Below are 27,098 nucleotides of genomic sequence, written 5' to 3'. Positions count from 1 at the left end.
GAAAGTAGCTCTCCCCCTTCTGAAGCCTCTTACATTTGTTAGTGTTGTCTGTGCTAGTATTCCCCTCATCTTTAGTATCCTGGATTGTTGAATTTTAATACATGTCCCAACTTCCTGACCAGTGTGTGTAAGCTCTGGGAGCTTCAAGCCTATGATGTAGACATCCCACACAGAACTAAGCAAAAATCATGCTCTTGGTACTATTTGTGGGAGGAAGTGAAACAGGGACAGTTTGGTAAAGGGATCTGATGTGAATGTTCTGTGAAATGAAGGAGGTCACCTTAGAGCTTTAGCAAGACAGTGGACAAGTCAAACCAGTCTGATGGGATGTTTCTCATATCTTCATCAGAGGTCATGGATCATGACCTCTAAGTTCTGGGGATAGGGGTCAATCCATAATAGAGGAGAGTTGCCTAAGGCCTAGACGTAAGCATGTGATTCTAAGTGCAGAGTGAAGAGCACAGATGTAAGAAATCATAGAAAGGAGAAGGCATTTGGTAAAAGACTAGGTGCAGGAACATCCCTGGCGATCCAGTGATTAAGACTCAGAGCTTCCACTGCAGGGGGCACAGTTGAGTTCGGTCTCTGGTCAGAGAACTAAGATCTCTCATGCCTTGCCACATGGCCCCCACCCCCAAAAAAGGCTAGATGCAGAGAAGAAAAGATATTTTGAAAATCGCTTTAGTTTCAGGTTTGGGGTGTTGGTAATGGTAATTTTCTTCTTATAAATAATACCCAGTTATGACATTATCTGCTTTTCTTTTTCATATAGTTGTGTGGTTGTCTCACTTCCCATTCTAGATGATAAGTTCTTTGGGAGATGTTCTTTCATTCCTCACAATGCCAGGCACGTAGATTTGCAGTGTTAGATACCCAACTGTTATTGCATGAATAAACAAACAAACAAGTGTACTTGACATGGGGAAGGTGGGCATTAAGGATCTTACAGCTATGTGCTGTGCTTAGTCACTCAGCCATGTCCGACTCTTTGCAACCCCATGGACTATACAGTCCGTGCAATTCTCCAGGCCCAAATACTGGACTGAGTAGTCTATCCCTTCTCCAGGGGATCTTCCAGACCCAGGAATTGAACCAGGGTCTCCTGCACTGCAGGCAGGATTCTTTACCAGCTGAGCTACCAGAGCTATGAGGTAGCCCTTCATCCAGGCCATCATCCCCTCATGATGTAGAGGAGGAGCTGAGATATACTTAACTAAGCTAGTTAGTGGTGTAGCCAGATCTTCTGCTATAGTTTCATTAACCTGAACTTTTTAAGGTTAACAATCCCAAGATTCATTTGCCATGGAGATATTCTGTGGATTTAGGGGGAACTTGGTAGCTAGTGGGAAGATATCTGTGTAACTGGAAGAGATAAGACACAAGGGGTGACTGGCCAATTCAATGTTGAGTGCACAGAATGAGGGGCATGACTGCAGACCTGGGAACCTCCACATGATGAAGTCGAGGACTTCCCTTCATCGAGGGAAAGGATGTGGTAGCTTATCTTGTCAGGGGCAGCAGATACAAACAGGTGGGCCCCAGCTCCTTGGACTGAGAGTGTGTTTGAGAGGGACATTTTAAGTTACCAGGAGCAATGTTTCTGAGAGTGGTGATTATGGCCCAGGAATGTGGGGCTAAGTTTGAGATAGAATTGTGATCAGACTTTCCACCTGGAAAAAACAGACAGAAGGCAGTGCTTCCCAACCCATCCTAGATCAAGAAGTAGTTTGGTATATTTTGTTTATTTCAAACAGATGTTGCAAATAGCTGTTTTGCAAATCAAAACGCAGTCTTTTCATTGAGCTTTCCATGAGCACACAGCATCAAGGGAGCTGTTGGAAGGCACTTGTCCTTTCTGTTGTCAATCACACTATAGTTGATCACCGTCTTCAACTGGCAGTGTTGTCTCCTCTCTCTCTCTCTCTCTTTTTTAAAATACTTATTTGTTTGGCTGTGCTGATCTTAGTCACGGCACACCAGATCTTTTAGTTGCAGTATATAGGATCTAGTTCCTGACCAGTAATTGAACCCAGGTCCCCTGCATTGGGAGTTGGGAGTCTTAGCCACTGGACCACCAGGGTAGGCCCGATACCTCCTCTTCTAAGAGTCAAGAAGAAAGAGTGGTTGAGCAGAGAAACTGAGCTTGAGAGATGGTTACTCATGGGAAGGAAAGGGTTGGCCAAATATAGAGGAATTACTTTTTTTTTCTTTTAATCATGACATTAGTCAAAACTGATTGGACAGCCAAATGCAAAATCAGGCAGTACATTGAAGTTAATGTCTCACTTAAACAATACCCAGGTACTAAATTCTAGAGTAATATATCATAGCCTTGTATAAAATGACTACATTATGTAACTTTTTAAAAATAATAATAATATTCATAGCTTGTATTTTAGGATGTTTTTCACAGACCAGACACTGTACTGAACACTTTACCAGCGATATATCATTGAATCTCTACAAACCATTCTGAGAGATTGGTGCAGTTATTCCTGTTTTATATCCTAGAAGACTGAGACTTGTGTAAAAAATTACATTTCTGATGTCAGTCATTAACAAGTGGCTGAGCTGAGCTTGGATCCCAGGACCCCGTGACTTCAGGCATGGAGAGCTAAAGTAAAATGCAAAACTTTATCTGTGGTAACCCTAACAGGTGCTTAGAATGGCTACAGAATTTATCTGGTGATGCTCCTAACAATCTATGAGCCATAAGAGAAACAAAACAACAGAGATGCATCTTTCTGGGTTTTGTTTTTAAAATTATCCCACTCAGTCTTTATCTTCTTTTTACCCTTAAAGCCTTTCTGGAGGCAGCAGAGATGGCATCTCCTTCTCTGAGTACACGTAAAGCTCTTTTGAGGTGACAGATGTGAGTTGGTGGTGATGCAGGAAATGCCTCTGGGGTATGGAAGTGAGACACTCACCTTGTGTTTGAGCCTAAGGACTCTAGGGTGAACAGTTCACAAGGACTTTTTCATCTGGGATCCATGGTGGGATTTCCTGGAAGATCTTTGGGTCCTGCCCCTTACCCTGGTCTCAGATCTTTGAACTGTGGTCAAAATCCTCAGGCTGAATGCGTACCTGGACACTTCCTCCAGGATCCTGCAGTCCAGGGAGTTCTGAAGTCAGTGTTGCAGGTGGAGGTGGGTGTCGATACCTCAAGGAATGCCGCAGGTCAGGGGCCTGAATCGTCTAGATCATTTAGGTGATTTAGAGGCAAGACTGGCAGGCCCCACACTTGACCAGCTGACTCGGCTGTGAGAGAATGTCCCGTCCCTCCCTCCTTGATGGACCTCATTACTCTCTCCTGGGAGCCTCAGCCTGGAGCCCAGTGAGGACATTTCTCTCCTCCCTCTGCTGCCTGAGCCCCTCTCTCTGTGTCTGGCTTCTGCCTCCGCTGAGCTCGTCCTGTGCATCCTCAGGGTCAGCCTCTGGACGTGAAAGAGAAGGCTGCCTGCCTCAGGCCCTTACTCAATACATGTTTCAACATCCAACGATCCCAGTCTACCTTTTGATGAAAATCAGGGAGAAAGAGGCCTTTGTGCTGTCTTTTGGTTTATTGGTTATAAAATGATTATGCAGTTTTGATTGCTGGAAATTTTGCTGACTTAAAACTGCATGAGATGTGAGGCTGTGTCAACTTTGATCATCTTATTTCTTTTCAGTACTACAGTGTCTGAAAGTGCCTACTTGCTATTTTTTTGGTGAGAAATATAGAGGGTGTTTTCTGTGAAGGCAGGTTGCTTTTTGGTAATACTGTGGATGCAGAAAGGGTGACAGAGGGCTAATTAGGAGAGTTTTTCTCTTATGTAAAACACGTGTTTCATCATAAAGTATCGATGTTCTTTTGTAGGAGAGTTAGAGATAATCTGTTCATAAATTCCAGTTGTGAAGGAGACTTTAGACTTTACAACAAACTAAATTTTTATGATTGACTCTTTTGAGCAATTCAGAGCTATAAAACTAGAATATTTGGGTTATAACTCACTGCACAGAGACATGTCTGCCTCAGAAATCCCAAGAAATTCCAAAGAAAACAGGAGAAACTGACTTTTCCCGATAGTAAGATAGATGGCTATCTACCTTAGTAAGGTGGAAGCGGTTTTGCCGTGGTGTGGGATGGGATGGCTTTCACTATAAAAAACAAAAGGTTTGGGGGGGAATGGTTGACAGGAGAAACTCAGTATTAGAGGAAACCAGAATTGTTATTGAGAAATTCAAATTGTTTAAAGATCCAGTCCCAGGAAATAACATTTAAAAGAAAAATAATGAAAGTCCCTTCAATTTGTTGGCAAAGTAAGAAATAGGAGATGTTAGCAGCGCTGAAAAAATAGAACTTCTATTGAATTTGAGATTAAAATATTGATAAATGTGTGTAGAAGAATGTCATTTAATTACAGACCTTCCCCACTCGCCCACCCCTGACAATGAATTCCCACTGTGGGGCCCTCTGCATTCCATAAATAAAAGAGTAGACTTATCTTCATGGATCACAGTTGAAAAATCTCAAATGACGCATGACAATCTGTGACCTAAAACTGATGTCGATCAAACAGATTTGAATGCCTTAGACAGAAAGTACTGGCTATATTCACACTTTGTTCCCATAGCTAGTGCTCAGAATCCAGATTAAATTGTTGAAATGGAAAAAAAAAAAACCAAACAAAACAGGTTCAGAACCCACTCATTTACAGTGAATGATCAAAGGCACATTGTTTCGTTTCACTTTGTCATCTTAAATGCCACCTTTTATAGCTCTATTGGTTTCTTTCTTTTTCTTTTTTGTCCTTGATGATATATATTTTGTACTGTTTATAGATAAAAATCAATGCAAACTAGAATTCTGAGGTTTGATAAATGTGACTCTGCTTAGGGTTTTAATGCTATTCATCAATAATTTGGTGGAAAAACAGTATCAAATAAGTACCTAATTGAACCTTAATGTCTATAGCAAGTTAGTATTTATAACCATTGGGAACAAATCAAAAGTTCTCAAGACTCTGAAATTCTTTCACCTGAAAGCTCTCTCAGCATTTTATCCTGGTAAAATCTCCCTTTTCCTCCCTTTCCTCTGAGTCTTAGGGTCATTAGGACACTGTTTTGGTCCAAGGGGTATTGTCAAGAGTGGCCCAGTTCTTGCAGAGTTGAAGTGTTATTGGGTCAATGAGATGCCAGCCATGAAACACAGCTCACAAAAACCCAGTGATGTTTTTTTAGCAAAAGTTTTCATGCCAAGTGAATTAATTTTGGAAAAACGACTGTAGCAGCAATTGACTTGATCACTTTTTCTATCAAGTTAAACCCTAGATAACCGTAAGTGGAAAAAAGGTAATCTGAGAAGCTCTGAATGTTTAGTGGTCAATCAGAATGAGCTCCTTAAGGTAATTTAAAGTTTAGATAGCTGAAATCAGTTGGCCTATGATCAGGGCCATGCATGAGAAGTCAAAGTCTATGATTCTGTTTCTGACCCCTTGAGAAGAGAGGCCTTCTCTTCAGCTGCAAGTTTGATGATTAATCAAGATAGTAAATGTGAAAGCAATTAGTAAACTGTAAGGTAAGGAGGTAAGGTATTTATTGATATAATAGTTTTCTATCTTTGCTGCCTTTCATTGTTAAGTGACCAAGACTTTGAGAATGAATGACTTGCCTGTTTGAGTCTACCTGGCTTGAAAAAATAGTAGAGATGGAATGCACATCTGTGTCTTTTAATTTTGACATTTGACAAAATGTCAGGGCTCCGTGTTGGGACCACAGTGATGACCAAGACAGATACAGGATCCCTGTCCACATGAAGCATGAGTCTATCCCAAATACAGTGCTCTTTCAGTCAATCCATATTTTCTTCTTTAATTGATGAAAGGGAATACTTTTTCTATGAATTGATATTTGGCTTTTATAAGATGCTAAATGTGTTTATGGCTAAGCCTTGACTATAGAGCCCTTTAAGTGGTTTCTCTGTTCCCAAAGGTGCCTTCAATAGCTGCCCGCTAAACTTCAGATCTCACTGGATGGGCTTTTTATTCATCTCCATTGTGAAGAGAGGAGTCGGATGCCTCTTAGCATCCTTCTCATGGTCAATCAGAGGCTTGTTGAAGAAGAATACTTTTCTCTCCTACTCTGCAGAATCAAAGGAATTGGATGGTCTAAAGGGCTGGGGACAGCACTGTGAGTGAAACATAGTCCTGTACTCACAGGTTCTCAGTCAACTGAGGGAGGCAGACACAGGGCCAGGCTGTGACAGAAGTGAGCACCAAGAGGAAGGGCAGAAGGAAGCTTTGGGGGAGCCCGAATGGAGAGCAGATCATTCTGTTAAATCTCTTGAGGAAAGTGTTAAGACTTTTGAGGTGCTCCTTGAAAGGAAAGCACAAGTTCAATCTACAGGGACTAGATAGAGGAAAAGGCATTCCTTGGAGAAGGGACAGCATGAGCAAAAGCACGGAAACAGGATGGAACTGATCTGTTATAGGAAAATTCAGGTCCTTTAATGTGTTCTAAAACATGAGCAGTATAAGAATCAGCTGGAGAGCTTGTAAATGAAGGAGTTGCTGAAGCCCAACTGCAGGTTCTCATTCTTTAGGTCTGAGGTGGGGCTGGAGAATTTCATCTCAACAAATTCCTAGGTGATGCTGAGGCTGATGATCTGGGAATTTTGAGAGCCACCAGACTAGAGTGTAGTGTAAGTGAGATAAGAGAGCTAGAAGCATAGAAACAAATGGTTTTCTTTCGTAACTGTGCTATCTATACTATCTTCATAGAATTGATGTTTCAAGGTATTTTTTTGGTTTTGTTTTCTTCTTAAATTAGCCTCATTTCCAGTATTCTTGTCTGGAGACTCCCATGGACAGAGGAGCCTGGCAGGCTACAGTCCATAGCATCACAAAGAATAAGACATGACTGAAATGATTTAGCACACATGCAACAGTGGTTGCTGCCTGTGCCCCTTGCTGTCCTGTGGAAGTTCCATACCTGCTCCACCCCACCCCAACCCTCTAGCTCTCCCCCAAAATCAGACCTTTTCTTTCCTTTTTTAACATTTTATATTTTTTAGTTAGTTTTGACTGTGCTGGGTCTTGGTTGCTGTGCATGGGCTTTCTCTAGTTGCGGTGAGCAGGGGCTACTCTTCATTGGCATGTGCAGGCTTCTCAATGTGGTGGCTTCTCGTGTTGTGGAGCACAGGCTTCTGGTGCATGGGCCTCTGTAGTTGTAGCACATGGGCTTTGTAGTTATGGCACAGGGGCTCAGTTGCTCCATGAGAAACCAGCTCTTTTCTTGCATTCCATGTTTTTAAGTAACTGCTGTTCAGCCAGAATGACACTCCACCCGTGATGTGCTAAAAAGCTGACATCAGCAAGAAGATGTTAGGAGCTGACTCACACTAAGAGTGAATGACGAGTATACCCAAGGAGTATATGTTTGTATTTTATTTTGTTAATCTGGATATAATGTTAAACTTCACCCAGTAAGTAATTTTGGATTAGCTTGCAAGGTCTGAGCTCAGAGGTAGGATGTACACAATTGAAGAAAGTTCCTTTCTTGCTCTCAGAAAATGTGCAGACCTATGTCCCTGGTGGCTCAGATGGTAAAGAATCTGCCTGCAGTGCAGGAGACCTGGGTCGATCCCTGGGTTGGGAAAACCCCTGGAGAAGGGAATGGCTACCCACTCCAGTATTCTGGCCTGGAAAATTCCATGGACTGTATAGTCCATGGGGTTGCAAAGAGTCGGACATGATTGGGTGACTTTCACTGAAACTGAAACTGATAGTAAGGTTAAGATAGATGAATTCCTGGCTCCAGTACAGGGCAGCTGGTGCTAAGTGCTATAAGAATGATAGGAAACCACAATGACAGGTCTGAAAAGGGGAAAGGTTCACTTTCCATTAAGACAGTTAGGGAAAGCAGAGCAGGGTTGAGGTTAATGTTTTATCCATCTTTGTGAGCCAGCTGATCATTTGTCTATGTAAAGAAAATAGTGGAGGAGGGGCATATGAAGTAGGCGGTGAAGGATGGGCAGGTGCTTATAGGTAGAGTGGGCCCTGGGGTAATTACTGGAGAGACATGCCAGACAGAGGGGCAACTGAACCTCAGAACAGAAGTGAAGCAGGAAGTACAGGTTTAGCCGGTGCTGGGGTCTCTGATTCATTCTGGCAAGTACAGGGAGGAAAGACTGGAAAGGCATTTAGGGAAGATTGCAGAACCTTTTGAGTATGAGGCTGCAGAATTTGGACTTTTATTCTATAGGCAGTGTGAGTCACAGACTTGCTTATCTATCGACTTACTTTTACTTTCACTTCCCTCTTAACCCCCAACACCTCAGAGGAGGAGGAGCCCCATTTTTTGCTGAGCATTGATCTGTGGTTCATACTCTTTTGGGAAAACACCCAAAAATGCTTTTCCCTGGCTCTAATTCTAATTCTTTTTTGGGCGGGCACCCCATGCCTTGCAGCTTCTGGGATCTTAGTTTCCCAACCAGAGATCAAACCCATGCCCTTAGCAGTGAAAATACATAGTCTTAACTGCTGGACCACCAGGGAATCCCTTGACTTTAATATGTGTATTTCAGTCATCTTACAGACTTGCAAAAATGAATCCATCATGTTAAAGTTTTCTGTGGCTTTCAAAATATGTAAAATATGAAAGGACAACCAATTTCCATTTCTGTGTGACAGTTTATAAAAATAAGATAAAAATAATTCAGTCACCAGGTAAAAGTGATTATAGCACTTGTTCAGAGTTGTTCTGGGAAGAGAAGGGAATTCAAAAGTGAAGGCTGAAACTTAGGGAGAATCTCCAAGTCATTCAGCCTGTCTGAACCTTGGTTTTTGTTGTGAAGTTACTGTTGTTTGTATTTTGTTGTTCTTTTTGTTGTGGATGAAATAAGGTACAATAGGAATGAAAGGATATACATTTTATTTTATTTTTAAATTTTAAAAATTTTGTTATTGGAGTATAATTGCTTTTGGGCTTCCCAGGTGGCTCAGTGATAAAGAATTCGCCAGCCAATGCAGGAGACATGAGTTCGATCCCCGGTTGGGGAAAATAGTCTGGAGTAGGGGAATGGCAACCCACTTCAGTATTCTTGCCTGGGAAATCCCCTGGACAGAGGAGCCTGGCAGGCTATTGTCCACGGGGTCGCAAAAGAGTAAAACACAACTTAGTGACTAAACAGCAACAACAACAATAATTGCTCTATGATGTTGTGTTAGTTTCTGCTGTACAACAAAGGGATTCAGCTATATACATACACATATATATATGTCTCCTCCCTTTTGAACCTCCTTCTCGCCCCACCTCCATCCCACCCCTCTTGGTCATCCTAGCAACAAGTTGAGCTCCCTGTGCTATACAGTGGCTTCCCACTAGCCATCTCTTTTACATATGGTAGTGTATAGATGTCAGTGCTACTCTTTCAGTTTGGCCTACCCTCCATTCCCCCGGCTGTGTCCACATGTCCTTTCTCTACATCTGTGTCCTCTATTTCTGCTCCCTGCAAAATAGATTCATCTGTACCATTTTTCTAGATTTTGCATATATATGTTAACATACGATATTTGTTTTTCTCTTTCCGACTGCACTCTGTGATATACATTTTAGATCAGAATCTTCTAGTATGAAGATTTACTTTTTCTTGTGGCCACATGTGTGCCCACATGTGTGCCCACACCTGGCCATGTAGAGTGTCTGTTTCTTGAGGGCAGGATTATGTCTATTTCGGTTTGTATCCTCATTGCCTGAGTGCTGACGACATACAAGGAGGCACTTGATAAATTGTTGAATGAATGGAACATGAAAAGGAATGAATGAAGGGATGAAAATCTGTACCCACCTCCACCCATATACTTAATGTTTTCTAGCTTCTACTTGCTTGTAGAGACTTAAGATCCATGGTGCCTTATTTTCAGACTGCTAATCCCAGGCCTGTGTTTTACTGACAGTAAATCTTGATACTCCAGCCTTATTCAAGAGACAGCTGCATAGCTTGAATTCAAAGTATAAGGATCTTTGTGGATTCATAAGTGTTCTAAACTAATTCCAGAAATGAATTAAATAGTATTATTTAATAATAATGTTTTACATGTCAATAATGCTTATATGGAAAATTGATTCACCTCTAAAAGAAACTGACAAATATAAATTGAGATTGTATTCCTCTTGAAGTGTTTCTTATTGTTTAAGAGAAATCAGATTAGAGGTGAGTAGGACAGTAACTTATGGAGATGCTCAAAGAAATGTGTATTAATACTCTAATCTGCTAGAGACTTGAGTACCTGTTTTACCTGCAGTTAAATGAAACAAGAACCAAAACTTTATTATACCTTAGGTTTTACAATTTCTCTAATGTGAACAGAAATTCAATTCTTGATTCATGAAGTTCCATGTGATTTATATGGGAGAAAAGTTCATCTCTTTCATTGTGAACATAGTAGTTTGGTTTTCAAAATTATTATATTTCCTGTTAATATACACCTGGAATGTGTAGGATAAAGAAGATAAACCTTTCTAAATTTTCACTGAGTTATAGCCTACCTATATGATATGTATTGTGCTGTGGGAGACTAAGCTAATTTGCATATTTCTGAGTGAGTTTTACGTTTCTCATAGAACTAGGACAACAAATGATAGAAGAACTGAAAGCATTATAATTTTCTAGTAATTCAGAGGAAATGACTCTGTTCTGAGGTAGTAAGCTAAAAACGGACACAGTGATACTCCCCTTTTTGGCAAGCTAGCCAGTCAGTCACTCAGTTGTGTCCGACTCTTTGCAATTGCATGGACTGTAGCCCGCCAGGCTTCTCCGTCCGTGGGATTTCCCAGGCAGGAATACTGGAGTGGGTTGCCATTTCCTCCTCTAAGGGATCTTCCTGACCCAGGGATTGAACCTGTGTCTCCTTCATTAGCAGGAGGATTCTCTACCAGTGGGCCACATGGGAAGCCCTTTTGTAAGCTAATTATAATATCAACAGGAATTTTCTTTTGCATCCTCTTTTACATCTCAGGCACACTTTAGGGAGGCCTTATGTTTATGTATCAATAGTTTGCTCATTTAATCTGAGAAGCCTCATTCAGACCTTCTGTGTGCACAGGTTCTTTTCATTATGTTCTGCCCTTAGTCATTATACTAAGGGTATTACAAAATCAAACAGAAGGCTTCCCAGGGAAATTAAAGATTTCATATCAACCAGATATTGTCAGGGCTTCCTTTTTAGCTCAGTTGATAAAGAATCTGCCTGCAATGCAGGAGACAGAGGTACATTTCCTGGGCCAGAAAGATTCCCTGGAGAAGGAAATGGCAACCCACTCCAGTATTCTTGCTTGGAAAATCCCATGGACAGAAGAGCCTGGAGGGCTACAGCGCATGGGATCTCAAGAGTCATATACAACTTAGTGACTAAACCACCACTACCAGACATTGTCAAAATATTTGCCTTGAATAGGATTGAATGTGTTCCATCAGTGTTCTTGGTGCACATGATGTGTTTTTTTTTTTTTTAAAGCTAGTAGCTTTATTTTTTTATCAAGGTATAATTCACACACCATACAGTCCATTCATTTAAAGTATAAGGGTGTTTTAGGGTATTTTCATCACCCTATATCCATTAGCACGCACTCCTCATTTCCCCATTTTTCTAAAAATATAGTGGACAGTACTTTATTTGGAAATGTGCCTTCCTATAATTAAAATCCTGTTAGTCATGCTCTACCTCTCCCCAGGCAATGACAGATCTTTCTGTCTCTATAGTTTGTATATGATTGACATTTCATATAAAGGGAATCATACAGTGTGTGGCCTTTTGTGTCTGGTATTTCACTTAGCATAATTTTTCAAGGTTTATTCATGTTGTAGCACCAATACTTCACTTTTTATGGCTGAATAATAGTCCACTGTGCTGATCTACCACATTTTATTCATTCATTCATCAGTTTATGAACATTGAGTTGTTTTTACTTTTTGGCTACTATGGATAATGCTGCTATGAACATTTGTGAACAAGTTTCAATGGGACATGTGTTTTCATTTCTCTTGGGTATATACCTTGAAGTAGAATTGCTGGTTCATTTGATGACACAACATTAAACACTTAGAGGAACTGCCAGACTGTTTTCCAAGGTAACTGCACCATTTTTTGTTCCTACCAGGAATGTATGAAGGTTCTAGTTTCCACATCCTCACCAGCACTTGTTATTATGTCATTTTGATTATGACCATCTGGCTGTTAAGTGTTGTCTCATTGTGTTCACATTTACAGTTCTAGATTTTTAGAGAAAATGTACAGAGATTTTCCGTGTGCCTCACACTGATACACAGTTTATGCTGTCATTAACATTTTACATTAATGTGGTACATTTATTATAATTAATGAACTAATATTGCTATATTATTGTTAATTATAGTCTATGGTTTATTCACATCTCCTTAGTTTTTGCTAAAGTCCTTTTTCTACTCCAGGATCCCATCTAGGAATCCTGATAGATTCCTGATGAACCCACATTATATTTAGTTGACATTTAGCTCCTTAGGCTCCTCTTGGTTGTGACAATTTTTCAGACTTTTCCCTTGTTTTTTGATGACCACAAGTGTTTTTTTTCTTTTTTAAAATTTGTGTTTTTTTAATTGGAGGTTAATTGCTTTACAGTGTTGTGTTGGTTTCTGCCATATATCAACGTGAATCAGCCACAGGCATATGTATGTCCCCTCCCTCTTGAACCTCCCTCACACCGATGTTACTGCTGAACCTATCTTCAGGGCAGCAATGGAGACGCAGAGATAGAGAACAGATTTGTGGACACAAAATGGGAAGGAGAGACCGGGAAGAATTGAGAGAGTAATGTTGAAACGTACATATTACCATATGTAAAATTAGATAGCCAGTGCAAATTTGCTATATGACGCAGGGAGCTCAAGTCAACAATGCTCTATGACAATAATTAGTGTTTTGAGGAGCTGTTTCCCAGGTGGCTCAGTGGTAGAGAATCCACATGCCAATGCAGGAGATGTAGGTTTGGTCCCTGGGTCAGGAAGATCCCCTGAAAAAGGAAATAACAACTCACTCTAGTATTTTTGCCTGGAAAATCCCATGGACAGAGGAGCCTGGCGGGATGCAGTCCGTGGGGTCCTGAAGAGCCGGATATGCCTTAGCGACTGAATATGCATACACACACACATACGCATACACACACACATACGCATACACACACACACACACAGAGTTTGGTACATTGTTAGATGCCCCTCAGTTGGAATTTGTCTGATTTTTCTTTTTTATGATTAGGCTACATTGACATTAATTTTTAGTATTAAAAAAATAACTGAGAGCAATTTACTTGGAGCATAAAAATACATAATCAGAACTGGAAATCAGCAGAAGTATGGGTAATAGGAAATTCTTAGGAATTTTAAAAGTTCATTTGCCCCTGGAAAATGGGCAGAAATTTAATTCCAAGGTATATTTTCCTACAAAGGACTTGATCGTATTGTAAAAGGACCAGATTAAGTAATAGAATTTATTTTCATGTCTGTCATAGACAGCATCTACTCTAAGGATAAAGCCAAAGGTATATTTTTCACTGCTTTAAATGTACCTGAGAAAGTTGTTTCGCTTGTAATAAAACATAAAGGAAATACAAATTTTAATTGGCTTTAAGGAGAATGCTATGGTTCTGGGGAATTTCCTGTGGTCCAGTGGTTAAGACTCCATGCTTCCACTACAGGGGGCACAGATTTGATCCCTGGTCAGTGAACTAAGATCCCACATGGTGAAGGGTCAAAAACTTTTTTTTTGTAAAAAAGAATTCCACAGTTCTGAGGCATTTAAAAAAACAATCCCACAGTTCTGAGGCAGCAGCAGTCCAACATGCAGCCAGTATTTCCATCTATATTCGTTCTGTTGATCCTCACAGATTCCTTGTGGAGTGGGGCAGGGAACTGAGGCTCTTACAGGCTGTGTCTTTGTCTTTTGGCCTGACTCACACAGCTGTCAGTTGTTGAGCTGAGATTTGAGCCCAGGGCTGTGGAAGTTTATACACTACTGTTTGCCAGGCCAGGCTCCAGATTTTCCCGTGGTTTTAAATCAAGCATGTATCAAAGGACACAGTATTGAGTCCTTATCTTAGTGGATATTTTTACTGCCAAATGGAGGAGATAGCATCTCTCTGAGTTCAAAGCCCCACCAACATCAGTGTGTCCAATGAACAGCTTACTTGTTGACTGCTAACAAAAGAGAACTGGGCCAGCTCTGCTCAAAGCTCTCTACCATCTTGTCCATGGAGTGTAACCCCACTGCTACATGTGTCCTCTGAAAATGAAGAGTCGTAAAGTAGGACATGAGCCATGTGGGAGAACAACGTATTCAGCTAAGGTTTGTCAGTGGTTAGTTACATTGTTCAGTGAACATCACTCAAGGTACATTGCTTGGTGTGTGTCTCAGTAAGATCTTAAGTTTTATTAATAAGTTTTTTTTTTTTTTATAAATTTATTTATTTTAGTTGGGGGCTAATTACTTTACAATATTGTAATAGTTTTTGCCATACATTGACATGAATCAGCCATGGGTTTACATGTGTTCCCCTTCCTGGACCCCCCACCCACCTCCCTCCCCATCCCATCCTTCTGGATCATCCCATTGCCCCGGCCCTGAGCCCTTGTCACATGCATCGAACATGGAATGGTGTTCTGTTTCACATATGATAATATACATGTTTCAATGCTATTCTCCCAGAACGTCCCACCCTCACCTTCTCCCTCAGAGTCCGTAAAATTGTTCCATGCATCTGTGTCTCTTATTCTGTCTCGCATATAGGGTTATCGTTACCATCTTTCAAATTCCATATATATGCATTAGTATACTGTATTGTTGTTTTTCTTTCTGGCTTACTTCACTCTGTATAATGGGCTCCAGTTTCATCCATCTCAGTAGAACCGATTCAAATGTATTTTTTTTAATGGCTGAGTAATATTCCATTGTGTATATGTACCACAGCTTCCTTATCCATTCGTCTGCTGATGGACATCTAGGTTGCTTCCATGTCCTGGCTATTGTAAACAGTGCTGCGATGAACATTGGGGTACACGCGTCTCTTTCAATTCTGGTTTCCTCGGTGTATATGCCCAGCAGTGGGATTGCTGGGTCATATGGCAGTTCTATTCCCAGTTTTTTAAGGAATCTCCACACTGTTCTCCATATGGGAATAAGTTTTATTAATAAAGGTGATTTGGTTGTAAATACTGATGTTTGAAATAGGAGTAGGTGTGGCAATAATCTGTGAACGTGCTTGAAGTGAAATAATGAAGTTGCACACATACCTACCTGAGGAAGGTTTGGAAAATTTCCCTACTTAATCCTTGTAAATGCCTCAGGTTGGTTGATCACAGGATACAGGGCTTCTTTCTGCTCAGCCTTTCTGTATACGTCAAGATGGAGTAGGCTATGTTATAGGAACAAATCAACCCTGATACTTCCACTGATTTCTTGTTCACATAAATGCCAGTATGCATTGGCTCTCCTCCAGGGCAGCTGTTCTTCATTCAGTGACTCAGAGATCCAGGCTGCTGTAATTTTTGTGATTTTGCTCTTTTGACATGGGACTTCTAGGTTGTTGCAGCAGGAAAAGGGGAGCTAGAGGATCACATGGCTATGAAAGGCTTTGTCCTGTGCATGCATGCTAAGTCACTTCAGTTGTGTCCAACTCTTTGCGACCCTACAGACTGCAACCTACCAGGCTCCTCTGTCCATGGGATTCTCCAGTCAAGAATGCTGGAGTGGATTGCCATTTCCTCCTCCAAGAGATCTTTCTGACTCAGAGATCAAACCCACACCTCCTGTGGCTCCTCCATTGCAGGCAGATTCTTTACCCCTGAGCTACCAGGGAAGCCCATGCTTTGGCCTAGAGGGACACAAATCACTTCTACTCATAGCCCATTGGCTGGAACTAATCACATGGCCCTGCTGGAAGTGAGGGGCAGCACATGGCTATTCTATGAACATGTCTTTGCTTCACCACTTTAGAATAAGAGAACTGGTTAGTTGGGGGATTGAGGGAGAACCTCTAGTAAAGAGTGAAGAGTTTATTAGGATAGTGATAATTGCCAGATAACTTAGGTATGGCCAATTGGTGACTTGATACCATTTGGCTAGTATCTTCTAGTAATAGGCTAGTAATAAGGCTGCATCTAGTAATGCAGGCTTCTAGTAATAAGTAATAAGGCTGCATCTTCTAAGGGGATATCATTAAAGTGTACTTCTTTCATAATGTAATTCTTCAAGTGATGGTGCTGATGATTAAAGCTTGTATTTGGTGAGGTGTCCCAAATGTTTTTCATGAATTAGATTAATTTAGACTGAGGACTGTGATTTCATCTCCTTGGTAAATACTTTGCAGTTTTATCAATTTGTCTTGTTGATATGGTGCCTAGATTAGACCCATCACCATACTGATAGATCTCTTCTAGAAACGGGATCGTCACTAAACTATCTTACAAAGAGCCTCCTTAGGTTGAAGGTGGCACTCTGTTGTCTTAACTAGCACGAATTAGAACGAGACCCAATATTTACTGTGATTTGGACCCATACTTGTATATATGCAACTTAAGACTTTGCAGACCTCTTTAGCATCTGTGTCTAGAAATAAGGCTTTTGGTGAGCTAAGGCCTGAGGCCATAGATTTTTTTTTTTTTTTCCAAATTAATTCTCTTTGGTTGTGCTTTTGTGATGCCATTTTTTGTTAAAAAATATACTGCCAGTAAATACATAATTCCTATTTACTTTGTCCTTATGATCTGCCCTTTCCCCATATTCCATTGTGGCCTAAAATTCTACCACTAGAATTAGCTGGCTCAGATGGTTAAGAATCTGCCTGCAATGCAGGAGACCCAGGTTCAATTCCTGGGTCAGGAAGATCCCCTGGAGAAGGGAATGGCAACCCACTCCAGTATTCTTGTCTGGAAAATTCCATGGACAGAGGAGCCTGGTGGGCTACAGTCCATGGGGTCACAAAGAGTCAGACACGACTGAGTGACCAACACTTTCACTTTCACTATGATCTACCCTTTCCCCATTCTCCATTGTAGCCTAAAATTCTAATGCTAGAATTAGCTAGGATATCAAAAGACCCTAGCTGATCCTTGGGGGTAATGTTTAAGAGGATCTAGAAAACTCGGTGGTTTTAACTTATTCATGTCTGTAAAAATTTCCTCAGGCTTCCCTGGTGGCTCAGTGGTAAAGAATCTGCCTGCCAGTGCAGGAAACACGGGTTCGATATCTGATGAGGGAAGATCCTGCATGCTGTGGAGCAGCTAAGCCCGTGTGCCACAACTGGTGGGCCTGTGCTCTAGAACCCAGGAACTGCAACTACTGAAGCTCACCTTCCACAACTACTGAAGCTTGTGCATCCTAGAGCCCGTGCTCTGCAACAAGAGAAAAGCCCATGCAGCATTGAAGACCCAGCATAGCCAAAAATAAAGAATAAATAAATTTTAAAAAGTTAAAAAAAAATTCCTTATTAAAAGGGAGTCCTCAGGCTGGGGCTATTCCGGGGAAAGGTATCACCGTGCACAACAAATTGTAACTTTAAAAAGCATGTTGATTTAAAAAGAAAAAAAATTTAAGTGCACTTGGGAATTCCTTGAATTCTGTGCAATAAACATTTTTAAAACAAAAAGCCAGCAAAAAAAAAAAAAAAGACCCTAGCCGGGCTGCAGAGATTGGAGCAGCTCTCTCTTGTTCTCCATCTGAAAATGGCTCTCTGAGAACAGCTCTTTAGCACATAGGAGGAGCCCCACCTCAGGCTCTTTATGTTGATGCCATGTTCACTCATCAAGTGTTTACTGAACACAGTCTGGGCCAGGCACCGAGCTAGGCCCTACAGCCTCTGCCCTCGTAGAAACAGCAGTCTAGACCAAAGGTTGGCAAACTCTGTCTGTAAAGGGACAGATAATAAGTATTTATCTGGGTTATGGTCTCTGTCTCGACTACCTAATTCTGCACAAAAGCTGTGGTAGACAATATGTAAGTGAATGAGCTTGTCTGTGTTCCAGTGAACTTTATTTGTGGGCACTCACATTTTGATTTCTTACTGTCACATGTCACAAACTATTATACTTTTGATTTTTTTGAAAAAATTATGTATTTATTTGATTGCACTGGATCTTAATTGCTGCATGCAGGCTTTTCATTGAGGCATGTGGGATCTGGGTTCCTGACCAGGGGTTGAACTTGGGCCCCTTGCATTGGGAGTGCAGAGTCTTAGCCGCTGGACCAGCAAGGAAGTCCCTGTTCTTTTGATTTTTTTAAAAAAAACTATTTAAAAATGTAAAAACCATTCTTAGTTCACAGGTAGTATACAAATAGGCAGTTGGCCAGATTTGGCCTTCTGTCTGAGTTTGTTGATCCCTGGTCTAGAACTAGCTTTTCTTCTTCTTCTTTTTTTTTTTTTAAACAAATCTCTAATAAAGAATCCATATAAGTATTTGAATTTAGTTATAAAGCTCTGTATGAATTTTTTCTCACAAATAGATAGTGAACTACCTTAGTGATTACTTACATTATTCAAGTTCAGTGTTTAAAGATAATTAACTTCATCCAGGCCTTTACTTAATAAACAAGTCCCCCATCAGTCACTGGGAGACTTTCCAATAACAATTTTCTGATATTTGCAGAAAATATCATTTCTGCAAATTGAAATGATTTTTCTATATACACATACATGTACACATAATATACAAGTGTGTTCACAACTGTATTACTTTTGAGGACTGTTGTGGTCAGTGTCTGGGTTGGTAAAGAATTTCCAGACATGAGGCAGAATGGAAGGAGAATGAAGTTTATTAGAGTGGAAGTCACTCTCTCGAGGGAGAGCCAAACCCTTTCACAGGGTAGCAGCCAATTTTTATAGTCTCAAGACAGAGAAAATTCCTACTGGAATGGTGACATTAGGTAATTGGTTAGGATGCTATAGGGTGGATAATAGGTGGGTATTTTACCTAATATGGGATCAGCAAATTGGCCAGTTTAAATCTGGAGGCTCGTGGCAACAATTACTATGGGGTTTGGTCAATTCCTGAGATTTTTTATCCTGTGACCTTGGTACAGGGCTCCACACCTGTGACCCTTGGTATAGGGTTCCACATTCCACTAATGCTATGAAAACCATGAATCACCAATATGTAAAATAATAGCTGATAGCTACTGGGTACTTTACCGTACATCAGACCCTTTTCTAAGCACTTTGCTGTTTATTTTAATTAATCCTTCCCAGAACTCTCTGAAGTTGAAAATATCATCATCATCTTCATTTTTTGGCTATGCAGACCAAAACTCAGAATGACTCACCCAACGTGATGTAGTTCATAGGAAGCAGAGTCTATATTCTTAAGAATTTTGACTCCAGAGTCAGGGATCCTAGTCATAAATTACAACTTCCTGCATACTGAAATATATGCATGAAAGTAGTTAAACTTTGTCTTTAAGTTTTATATAAGAAAATAGAAGTGGTCAATAAAGACTAAAAATTATTTTTTTCTGAGAAGCAAGCATATGATTACAAAAGGAAACATTTAGGAAGCAAGTATTCTAATAGTTTTTCACTAATTTAATTTTAATTTGTTTCTGTCCATGAGCGAAGATAATCAACTTCGACTCTCAGTGTGCTGAGAACTTTCTCTTTCCTGAATTATCACTGAGAATCAGGGCGGGGTTGGATTTACAATAGTATGGTGCATTATGTCGGCCTCAAATATCATAGTTTGGATACTTTATATTTGTATATACATTTATAAAATACTCTCTTGTTTGTGACACTGTAGATGGAAGCACTTTGTAACCTGCAAATCATATTCCAAAGTGATCATTGCTAGTCATTCCGGTGGCCCATTCCACTGTAGATACAGCCTTAGTCCTACTTTCATTGCTCCTGAAGTTGGATCAGTAGAAAAGGTTAGGTCTCAAGGGAACATAACCTGTGAAAGATTCCTAGTGGACCATTGACCATTTCCCTCATTTACTTTTGGACCAGCTTTATGTTGAACCGGGAAGAAAAAGACTATAAAATCTATTCTTGTCCTGGGAAGTTTCTGAGAAGTAGGGCTGGACACATTATATTTTCCCATTCAAGTGCTGGCCTTAGAGGGAGAGAGGTGAGAAAGAGCAGGAAGCATTATGGAAATCAAATATTTACCTTGACACTGGCTCATGCATCTAATCTTATGGTCAAAGACCAGGAATTCCAAAGGTGCCCTAACTTGTACCCCTCTGGGGTGAGTCTCTGGCTATGGCACTGCAGTCATTTGGTGGTAGCATAGCAATGCTTTCAGCCAGCTCGGGGTGCATGCCAGTAACAGGTGATTTGAGACAAGGAAAGATCTTTGTACACTTTTATTGCACAGTGATTGTTTCTTAATTAATAATTCTCTAAGTTTTTCTGTGATCTAGCTTATTGCTAAATAAAAAGGGCCAGCAGGTGACAGAGTCTTTCTGAAAACAAACTTTAATTTGCTTTATATATAATTTATAAGTAAGTGGACCGTAAAGTTCTATATCTGGTGACTTCAGATTGTGGATATTTTGTCTTGTAACAATACAGGATATAGCTACTTTTTCCTTCTGAGTCCTCATCTTTTTCTTTTTCTTTTTTTTTAAAATTAGTTTATTTATCTATTTTTTAACTTTACAGTATTGTATTTGTTTTGCCATACATTGACATGAATCCACCATGGGTGTACATGTGTTCCCCTTCCAGAACCCTCCTCCCACCTCTATCTTTTAAAGAGCTTGAGATGTTGGAAGAGGGATTGCCTTTTAAAAACATATTTGACTGCCCCAAGTCTTAGTTTTGGCATATGGAATCTAGTTTCCTGATCAGGGATTGAACCCAGGCCCCCTGCACCGGGAGTGGGGAAGTCCTGGGAATGCCTTTTTATTTTGAGTCTTTTCCCCCCTCTCTCTCTCCTCACCCTTTGTGAGTCTGGGCCACTTTGGAGTAAGCACTTGCCCATTTGTTCATAATTCCTATAATTACGGCTTCATGACTGAGAATGGAAGCAACCACCAAGTGAAGAGAAAAAAATAATGTTTCTTTCTCTCATGATCATAGTGATTTGATTTGAATATCCCTTCCTCAGGGGTATCTGAGGAAGTTAACAGCGGCAGGTGGTAGAGCTTGTGCTTAGTCACTGTTGGTTCGTGTATGTTCTGTGGGAGAAAGGCTGTGGGAGAACGGGGATGGTAGGGGGTGTAAGACTGATGGTGAACTTTACCCCTTGTCTAAAGGGCATGATTGTCACTGGCCTAGTTCAGTGTTACCATGTGAAAATGTGGGCTCACTATTGCCAGTTGTTCTGATCTGAAAAGAGAAAATAGAAATCTGAATTTTATGTTAATCTTCTCATTTTTATATATTTGCTCCAAAATTTAACAAACACTCAGTGAGCCACAGAGGACACATGTCCAGGCAGGATTTGGCCCATGGTACCCTTTGGCAGCCAGGAGGGGCCTCTCAGTTTGGTGAAAATGTTCTGAGAGTCCTGAGATGAGTGCACCAGAGTGCGGAAGCCGTAGAATGGAAGACCTGGCTTGAGTTTCACCCTCTTCCCTCTGTTTTGTTTGGCTGACAAGGTTGTGTTGTAATTTTTCTGCTCATCTAAAGGAAAACCTTGTGCTTCCAGATTTCCAGAATCCAGATTTCCCTCCTGGAGAAGAAGGGAATGGGGATGTTGAACCCAGCTGGGGACTTCAGGAGCTGAGTGCAACTGAACAGAGGTGGGGCAAGGCTGGTTACACCACAGGGTTTGAAACCAGGCTGCCTTCTGAGAACTGAGACGCAAATGCATCTCTGCAGGATCTGGGAAGGCAGACAAAACATGGCACAGAGCGGAGCTGCCAGGCCCAAGGATGGAGCAAGGCTTGATAGGGTGGCTGAGAGATGTCCAGGGAGCTAAAGAACAGCTCAAGGGCTTGGCTTAGCTGTGGGTGAGGAGGACGTTGTTAAGCCAGCCAACCTGGTCTGGATGGTTGTTGATCAATGACCCAGAGAAGTAATCTAGGCTGAATTTCATGAAGGTCTTGTATCTTCTTGTCTCCATCTACACCACTTGGGTGACAACTCCGTGTTCTCCAAGAGCAGGAACATATGTTTAAGTGTTAGTTGCTCAGTTGTGTCTGACTCTTTCAGACCCCATGGACTGTAGCCCACCAGGCTTCTCTGTCCATGGGATTCTCCAGGCAAGAATACTGGAGTGGGTAGCCATTCCCTTCTCCAGGAGATCTTCCCAACCCAGGGATTGAACCCAGGCAGATTCTTTAACGTCTGAGCCACCAGAGAAGCTCACAGGAATGTTATTCCTTTATTTATTATATACACAGTTGATGTGATATGGCTTCAGCATTATGACTCAGACAAGACAGGGTCACTCTGCTTCCAGATTGAGGCTACAGCCTTTGGAATTCCTCATCATATTCCCTGTCATTCCCAAGATTGTTATCCTGGATGCTCTTGGATTGAGGAAGCTGATAGTTCAGACTCTTCTCTTTGTTCTCAGAGCTGATTGAGAAACTGATAGAGGCCTCTTATATAGAGTTATCCCTGGTGGAGCTACATCAGGATGACAGTCTGGGCCTGGGGCCAAATGGTTTTCCTCATACCTTTCCTTCCAGAATTTTAACTTCTAGCCACTCCATTCCAGGCACACCTACTGAAAAGGCCTCTGGGTTGCTTATCATGTGGAGGCAGAGGAGAGTCAGAGTCCTGAGGACAAACTCTGGCTAAAGAGAGAAGGGGCAAGCCACATGAGGACAGTGACGTGGAACACTTTAGCCCTGTTCACTATAGCAGTGGTTCTCAAAGTGTTGTCCTTAGGTGACTAGCCTCATCATTACCTAAAAGTTGTTAGAAATGCAGTTTTGTGGTCTCCAACTTAAACAAACTAGGTCAGAGACTCCGGGAAGTAGGGCCCAAGAGTGTGTGTTTTACCTAGCCCTCCTTATGATTCTGTTGCAATTAAAGTTTGAGAATCATTGCAGTGGAGCAAGGAGGTTCAGGGGACCCAAGACACTTATCTTCTCATGAATAAGAGAAATCATTTTTCCTTCTTCAGAGGAGCATGATAAAAAAGCACAGAGAAAGAGGCCACAAGTCCTGCTTTAACAATTGGCCCTCACGGAAACAAAGACGCCGTACGTGGGTTTCCCCAACAGTTAATCCTGCCCTCTGTGGAGGACTGGGGCTTTCCTGATGGCTCAGTGGTCAAGAATCGGCCTGCCAACTAAGAGACACGAGTTCCATCCATGAATCAGAAAGATCCCTTGGAGAAAGAAATGGGAGCCCACTTCAATATTCTTGCCTGAGAAATTCCATGAACAGAGAAGCCTGGGGCCTCAAAAGAGTTGGACACAACTGAGCGACTAAGCACACTCTGTGGAGGACTGTAGTCTGAGAAGGACCAGCAGATGCAAACAGGAGGATTTTCTTCAGATGCCCCTTTACTTTTTGTAGAGATCTGAAAGCTTTTAAAAATATTTGTTTGTGTGTGTGCATGGGTGCTCAGTAGTGTCTGACTCTTTGCAACTCCATGGACTGTAGCCCACCAGGCTCCTCTGTCCGTGAGATTTCCCAGGCAAGAATACTGGAGTGGGTTGCCATTCTCTTCTCCAGGAGATCTTTTCCACCCAGGGATCATACTCACGTCTCCTGCATTGGCAGGCGGATTCTTCACTACCGAGCCACCTGGGAAGCCATTTACTTGTTTATTTATTTGGCCATGCTGGGTCTTACTTGTGCCACATGGGATCTTTAGTTGTGGCATGTGGGATCTAGTTCCCTGACCAGGGCTCGAACCCAGGTCCCCTGCATGGAAGTGAGGAGTCTTAGCCACTGGACTGCCAGGGAAATCCTCAGATGCCCCTTTGTTATCTGTTAATTCTCCCTACCTTTTCTATAAAGGAAAAAAGAGTGGAAAGGGAATGATGAAGGAATATACACAAGCAGAGAGGAAAAAACACTAAAAGATACAAAAGGAAAGTAATAAATAGGCCTTCTGTTGCTTCCAGCGTCATTCTTTACAGTTAGATCATTTATTTTGTATTTTATTAATTTAGTTTTTAGTCTGATTTATTTTTGTAGTTGTGATCCCAACTCCAGGCCAATTGACTATGGTAGAATCATTGGTCATCTGCATAGACTCAATGGTGCTGAGCTGTTTGCTTCCTATTTACGTCTATTCATTTTCATGTTATTGAAACATGTGTATCGTTCAGTGACATGATTATTTATGTCCTTCACATTCACCTGGCAGTTGAAATTCTATAACTTGTTCTGTAACCTTGAGCAGGAAATTCATTTTCACTCTCCGCAGTCTTCAAATCGGCCACTAAATGTTCAGTGATAACCAAAACTGCTCTCAACAATGCATAGAGTCAGCAGTTCATGTTCTAAGGTTGAAAACAGAGACGTGTGCATGCGTCCTTAGTCACTAAAACGTGTCTGACTATTTGTAACCCCATGGACTGTGGCCCGCCAGGCTCCCTTATTCTTGGGATTTTCCAGGCAAGAATACTGGAGTGGGTTGCCATTTCTTTCTCCAGAAGATCTTCCTGACCCAGGGATTGAACCTGCATCTCCTGAATTAGCAGGCAGATTTTGTACCTGCTGTGCCACCTGGGAAGCCTGAAAAAAAGAGAGACAAATGCTTGTACTTGGGGAAGATGTCTTTTGGCTTCATCCCACCTTTCTAGAGGCTTGGTATGAAATTATGCCTCCTTGGGTATATACAACCTCAACGAGATAGAGAGATTATGATTCCGTTTATTTTCCCTACAACATAACCTCTTGTAAACACAGCCAGTCTAAAAGGGAAGCTTGTTTCCATTAAATATTTAATCTTTCTAGATACTGTTCCAGGAATGAAAATTGCTAAAAAATTTGAACTACCTCTGCTTATAAATATTTTGCTTTGGCTTCATCTGGAAATGGAATTATGGTGGTGTTAAAATCACACGAACTGAATAGTTGTTTGTTCCCAAGAACTGTGTTCAACCTGTTGCCACAACCCTGTGAGTAGGTAGATCATTCCCTTTGTACAAATTAGACAACTGAGACACAGAGAACTTAAGTGACTTTCCCCAAACACTCAAAACACTCCCTCCCGAAGAAGTTAAAGCAGAATCAAATCCAGATTTGTTTATATCAAAGTTATACCCTTGGCCTTCTTGTCTACTAGATGGGCCAGCTCCTGGGCTAACTCCCAATATGAATTGCATTTTGGGCTTTGGTCAGAATAGCAGAGGCCTCCAGTGGCTGGTGGGAGAAGTGGATAATGTTTCAGCAACATTAGTCATTTGTTAGATGACAAAATTCAGAAATTCTTCATTTTGATTCTATCCGGATTACTGGGCCCTACTCGAAAACTTTGGAATAAGTATCTCTGGAGATGAGATCTAGGAATCTGCATTTACTATAAGCTCCGCTGGTTGTTCCTGTGACTGCTGATGAGAACTACCATGTTGAATTGCTGGGTAGCACTTAATGTTTACTGCAGGGATCTCCAAGCTCCAGAAGGATTCAAACAGGCATTTCTGTTCACCATTATTGGCTGAATATTGAATATTTGAATTTTTGTCATGTTTTTCTCCTTAAGTGGCTAATATGAATATTTGACTTCCAGTATGTGGGTGTGTATATCCTACTGGAGGGAAAATTTTAGGAGAATTGTAAAGCTGATGTTGGCCCCATCCCCAAATATACTCTTCCTTTCCCTCCGCTTCCCCCAAATGCTGACTGTTCTCTCTTGTGGACAATCCAAGGCCTAGGTGATAACAGCAACACTGTCGAAGCTTGTTTTAGTTTTCTGTTGCTCTTGTAACAGAATACCACCCATTCAGTAGTTTAAACAACACAGATTTATTATCTTATAGTTCTGTAGGTCAGAAGTCCAGCATGGGTTTCATTGGGCTAAAATCCAAGAGTCATCAGGAGACACTGTGTCCCTCTGTGGAGGCCCTAGAGGAAGATCCTTTCCATGGCTCATTCCGAGTATTGGCAGAATTCAGTTTCTTGAGGTGGTGAGCCTGAGAGCCCAGTTTTCCTACAGGATGTAAACTGAAGGCCATTCCCAGCTTCCAGAAGCCACCTGCATTCCTCGGCTGTGATCTGTTTCCTCCATTTTCAAAGCTGGCAGCTGCCCCTCTCACTCACTGAAGTTGTCCCACCTCTTCCTATTTCTTCTCTCAGCCCAGCAGGGGAAAGTTCTCTGCTCTTAATGGTTCAGGTGATTAGATTGGCCCTATCTACATAATCCAAGATACTCAACCCTTTCCCAAGACCCATGCATATCCTTAGTCACTTCTGCTGAGTTACATGTTGCCATGTAGGATAACAAGTTCACAGGTCCTGGGGATTAGGGCGTGGCCTCTTTGTGTGTGTGCTCAGTCGCTTCAGTTGTGTCTGACTCTTTGCCACCATATGGACCATAGCCCGCCAGAATCCTTTGTCCGTGGGATTCTCCAGACAAGAATATTGGAGTGGGTTGCCATGCCCTCCTCCAAGTGGTCTCCCCAACCCAGACTCAAACCCAAGTCTCTTATGTCTCTTGCATTGGCAGGTGGGTTCTTTACTACTAATGATGGGCCTCTTTGGGGGAGTATTATTCTGCCTGTCACAGACGTATTGTCTGCCTTTGTTTGACAAATAAGACAGTAGGAGTTGTCATTGACACCGGGGCTTCAGGCATTAATGTTGATGCATAGGAGAAAATGTGATTGAACTGGATCGTTTTCTCAATTGAAATCATCTCAAGGTCAGATTCTAAAGCAAGTAATTTGGGAAAGGATGTTTCAGGACTTTTGTCCAATCAAGCAGAGCTGCAGCATCACTTATCTCTATGTGTTACAGAGGAGGTAATGCCCAGAGTGCCTGCTTTTCTGGTCATTTAGAGTCAGAAAAAATGGTGATGATGTGAAATAGGCATAGACATTCATCCAGGATATTGGCTTTCATTTGGCCACTGATGCAACTCACTCTCAGGCTTCTGCAGTTTTGATTGTACCGTTCTGATTTCCTAGTCTGCCCTTCTAGCTTTTTGCCCATTTATCTGTAATAGTACATATTTATGGCAA

At 41.4% G+C, this 27,098-nt stretch overlaps 1 protein-coding gene across 6 annotated transcripts in view; it reads left to right on the top strand.

The window, feature by feature from the left end:
- Nucleotides 1–27,098, top strand: part of PLS1 (plastin 1) — a 141,268-nt gene that overhangs the window by 19,709 nt on the left and 94,461 nt on the right. For 2 of the 6 annotated variants that reach the window (XM_081569561.1, XM_081569564.1), the window contains exon 2: nucleotides 21,656–21,749. The exons of the other annotated variants lie outside the window; for them this stretch is intronic. The gene's annotated coding sequence lies outside the window, so the exon portion shown is untranslated. The remainder of the gene's footprint in view (nucleotides 1–21,655; nucleotides 21,750–27,098) is intronic. 6 annotated transcript variants of the gene reach the window in all.

The sequence above is a fragment of the Giraffa tippelskirchi genome, chromosome 2, assembly GCF_054371585.1.
Source record: "Giraffa tippelskirchi isolate mGirTip1 chromosome 2, T2T-mGirTip1v1.2.pri, whole genome shotgun sequence".
Taxonomy (NCBI): Eukaryota; Metazoa; Chordata; class Mammalia; order Artiodactyla; family Giraffidae; genus Giraffa; species Giraffa tippelskirchi.
This window is presented reverse-complemented; position numbering and strand designations above follow the sequence as displayed.